Source organism: Propithecus coquereli, unplaced genomic scaffold, assembly GCF_000956105.1.
Source record: "Propithecus coquereli isolate 6110/MARCELLA unplaced genomic scaffold, Pcoq_1.0 Scaffold133, whole genome shotgun sequence".
In the NCBI taxonomy this organism is placed as follows: Eukaryota; Metazoa; Chordata; class Mammalia; order Primates; family Indriidae; genus Propithecus; species Propithecus coquereli.
The window spans coordinates 1,180,290-1,185,410 of record NW_012137525.1 but is presented as its reverse complement, the minus strand read 5'-3'; positions in this window follow the sequence as shown (position 1 = coordinate 1,185,410).

Sequence of the window (5,121 nt, the reverse complement as noted above, 5' to 3'; positions counted from 1 at the left end):
TAAAAGCCAAATTTTGCTAAAAATTGCAGAGATAGGCATAATTTAGGATTTTCTCCTGAATTCAGAAAAGGAAAAAAAAACTTCTTCATGATATTCTTTTATTATCTTTCATTTTGGTAGATCAAGAATCTTAATTTTATGTATTCTGGAAATGATCATAAATTTTCACTCAGTCATACAACTAGCATTTTATACCTGCCTTGTAATACAATACATGACTTTTATTCCCTGAGAAGGAGGCAAAATAAATGTAAAGGAAGGATTTACTTATGATACAAAATACCTCATTCAATTGTTTCAATTAAGAAAGAAAGAATTCAATGTAACTATCTCACCCCCAGTTTATAGTCTTTGTTTTTCTCTGGTTTCTCTTTTGCCTTAAGCAATGGAACAGATTAGTTCTGTGTAGTAATTTAAATAGAATTACTTGCTAAAAATCCTCCGCCAATATCAGTGAAAGGGGATTAGTTTTAAGCTGCCCTAATCAGGATATTTTTAAGAGAAAGACTATCGAGCAATAACTATTAACACGATAGATACATTCATTTTCATATCATTTGTAATATATGTTTTCTCTTAAAAATTACTTATAAACAATTATCTATAGATCTTGACCATAGGTTTGAATGGCAAAATATACCACTGAAGATACTAAGTTCTTCAATTCGTTTGCTAGTATTCTATGTCATTGTGTAGAATATTCTCTGTGGGTAAAACAAACACATGAAGATTATTGCTAATTTCCTTTCATGTTTTCATGTTTCTTCACTGGGCTGTTTTGGGGGAGATACTAGATCTATGCTTAATAGACATGATTTCCTTCCTTTCATCCCAATGCTGGCAAAAGTAGTCTAAATGTTCAAGCTCATATTTGGAAGTGCACTATGGGTACATAAAGCTTATTTTTGAGAATCAAGTATATTCCACCAAAAGAAGAAACCAGAGTGCATAGGAAATAGAAACTTGAAACAGGGAATCAGCACAGAGATATCTTCAGTATATTTTTGGGTTTATCCAGACTTTCCAAAAGAAACCTCAAAATATTAGGATATGTGTTAAAAAGAAATTACTGCTTCTTCTCTTATTCTTTAAAGTTTATATCTTAAAGCACTAGCTTTGATCTAACATCTCTTGTCCCAATCTACTACCTCTCATATTACAATTGACCCAGGCCTGTCATTTTTTATCGTTTACACTGAAGCTGAAGCAGTTCTCATGAATCCATGCCTCGCGATGGAATCAGATAAATTATTAAGCGCAATGTGTATATTGGGCGGCAGGGGTGAGAGAGAGAGAGAGCAGGGCTGTTCAGAGATGCCTGGAGGTATATTCGGGAAGGCAAGTGTCTAGTCTTGAGAGTTGAAGGAAAAGAAATGAATAGAGAATTCAGAGTCTGAGAAGTCAGAAGGAGTCATCAGGTTCAGCACTGCAAATACAAGGCAAGCTTAAGATTCTGTGGCAGGTGCTGCATGCTTTTACCCTATTTTATATTATTTTCTTGGTGTCCTCTAAAAGCACTTTAGAGACTGCAGACAAATCCTCTCTCTGGCTAAGACAAGAGTAGACTATTCAGTTACATGGAGATCTTTAGGGTATGCTCTAGCAGGTAATAAAACCAAAAGGGGATATTCTATCCACGGTGGAGAAATTTATTTCTGAGATTCCTAACTTTTTGCAAATAACATATACTAAGTGATTTACCTTATTAATCCCAGAATGAATAATATGCTTTCATAACTTTAGAATTTCCATTTGTCTATTATGCATTTTAATAATTTCCTTTTCATAGGCATGAACATATGAGTCTGAGAGTATGAAAGAAATTTTTGTTTCTATAGTATGGATGGGATATATCCTTAGATTGAGTCTTTTCACCAACTGAATATTTCTTATAATAATTAAATGGCATTCTACCTCTTAGAGCACCTGTGTCATACATTTGCTTTGTGGTTTTAATCAGCAGATTAAAGTAAGCTATTATTTATCCAACGTCATTTTACTGATGATGGAGAAGTCAGTTAAGCTGATTTTAGCCCCTTACTTTGAACCATAAGCAGAGCTCATGGCTATGATCTGGTAACCTTTCAAGACCTTAAGTTCCTCATAGATAAAATGGAGATAATAGTAGTTACCTACCTCTTAGGATAATTGGGAGGATTGAGTTAATACATTTAAAATGCATAAAAGGGTTAATAATACATTATAAGCACTTGATACATGTTTTCTATTATCATTAGAATCTTACAGGGATCCTGTTTGGAATTGTTATCAGTCTCATTTTATAGACAATGGGACTGACACACAAGAAGATTTGAGTAACTTACTCAAGTGTTATCACTACTAGGTGGTGGAACAACATTTGGAATCAAGACTTTTGGTCTTTTGACTCCAATTTTTCAAATGCTCTAATATCTTAATGTGCTCCTTATTAATTTAAAAATAAGCTGGAGTTACTTTATAAATGCCAATCGAGAATTTGTTTTTATTTGTTCTAGTTACTTATAACTGTTTGCCAAAAGCCCCCATTTTTTTTTTTTTTTTTTTTTTTTGGTAAACCAGCTCTTATTTCTTACATTGGTAGTAGTTAAAATGGAATAATTACTTTAGAGGCAGTATTTATATTAAAATAAAATACTGTGGCTTGTCATAATGATCTCATAAATACCTCAAGGTTAACCAGTCAAATTTTAAAAATACAATTGAATTTTGATGCATGTACAAATAAAAATAGCACTATGCCTTACTCAAACTTCTGCTCTTATAGATAAAAGGGAAATTCTGAAGTTCAAGATGATTTTGTTCCAAACATTGTGATTTATTTATATCACCTGAGCAACAACAACCAAAAAAAAGACCTAGGTTCTGAGCCTTCACATTTTTGAAAGAAGTGGATATACTTACACCATATAGGCACCCAAATAAACAGATTTCCAATTAGGGTTCTCTCTCTTAGCTATGCTAATAAAGATTTAGATTTTAAGAAAACCTCTTTCTTACATATAAATGAGAACCCAATTGGTGAATGTTGCCACGACTGGTACAATGGGACTGTCTAGCAGAATCACTAGGCAGTTGACATTTACCTGGGTCTTACTGTGCTTTGAATACAAAAAGTCATGAACATCATGATCTTCTTCTTAAATCAACTTGGGGCCAAATATAAAGAAAAATCTTAAGATATTTCTGAAGTAATAAATATTTTCCAGGTGTTTTGAAAGCTGATGTATAGATTTCACATTCACTGAGACAGCAAGTAGGGATAAAGTTAATCAAGAAAAGTAAGGAAGCTGAGTTTGAAACAGGTTTAGATTAATAGACACATCTTCCATTTATGAACTTAATTTTTGTTAATAGATGGGACGTCTTTCTTGAAAGATCTTTTAGAAGTATGATTTATAGATATTAGCATTTCCTCATCTGCTGTACATTTTTATTAGATATTATATCTAGTAATATTTGTGTTTGTCTTTCCCTTTAGACTGTGACCTACTTGAAGACAGAGATCATGTCTGAAGCCCCAGCATCCAGCACAGCACCAAGGACAAACTGAAAACTCAACACATATTTGTGGAATTCATTGTTGAGGCTCAAACAACTGCACATGTGTATGTGTGTGTGTCTGTGTGTGTGTGTGTGTGTGTGTGTGTGTGTGTGTGTGCGTGTGTTTGGAGGCACCTTTATAACAAGTGGGATACTGCAAGTGGTTGTAAGGTCAGAGATTAAAACCCTAGTCATATAAATGGCATCGTGGGAGCTAAAGATAACTTGAGTCAATACCTAACGTTTGATTACCTTCACCCAGTTCCAAAGTTCTCACTCAGCACTGATGGTGCAGAGAGGCAAGAGGCACTGAGCAATGTCAGTACCTAAATTTTGACTGAAGAAAGACTTGACCTGTATCTTACAAGACTCTTGGAGTGGAAGAGTGGCCAGTGCAGACTGTGAGGCACAGGTGTTCCCTGCTCCGCGCTGGCAGTAGCCCGTTTCCGACAGGCTGCCGCATTGGGCACAATCTGAGGCTCCCAGGTGGTCTTCAAGGACAGCCTGCACTGCAGCCAACTTGTTCTGCTGAGGTCAAGGAGAGCGCGTGGGCACACAACCAGGGATCCACAGCAGGTAGAAGTGAACTATTAGAGGGCAAGAGTTGGCATTTGGGAAAATGATTCCTGACTAGTGATAAAGAAATGACTAATTCTCTCAGAACAGTTGTGCTGTATTTAATTCTCCTTTAAGGTCAGTGGGAACTTTGAATGAATATTAAAGAGAAAAGATTTTATTGCTAACACTTTAATATAATGTTTACTTAAAAATTTCGCATATGAATGAATCTCTGCACCTAGGGATATACAATTTCTATGGTGTCTCACTACCTACATTTTCTTTGACATTTTAACAAAGACTATGGACAGCTGTCCAGACACAAATTAAAACAGTCATCAGGATGGTGACCTGCTGCATCTTAGTTTGTGCTGGGGTCTGCAACTTCAGACTCTTGAAAGACTGGGAATTACTAAACCTGGGCCAGACATTCTAGCCTGGCCTGGTACAAAAAGACCTTTATCTGGGAGTCCTAATAAGAATGATGGAGTTCCATTATTACTTTCAAGCCTACTCTTCTCTCTACCCTGTAATAACTCCCAGCATGAAAAATCACACAAATTACTTATTCTGCCCTTTAATCGCATCCTCAAACTCTCTGGGATTTGTCCTCTCCCCTTTGTCCTAAAACAGGTACACATACACTTATCCCTTGGCAACCCCTCAGGCTTTGTTGCTCGTATTTCTGTTTTTTGACATACAAACTTCTTTACATCTTTAAGCTCTTCAAACAATTGTCCCTCTCCTATGCTTCCACACAAATGATTCTGCGATTAGTATTTTTCACATTTTGCTATAAATAGGAATACATATTAAATCCATGCTGTTTTATAATTATGATTGGCAACTTTAAAAAGAGATTCTTAATAGTACATAAAATCATGATGTGTCTTACCCTGAGGGCATGATAGATTAGATGACAAGGTAGTTCTCCTGAAGAGAATCCTCTTATCACCTTTGTTTGAGTGAAACCTTTTCACTTTTTAACAAGCCCCCCAATGTGCCTTGCCTCCTTGCTGATGA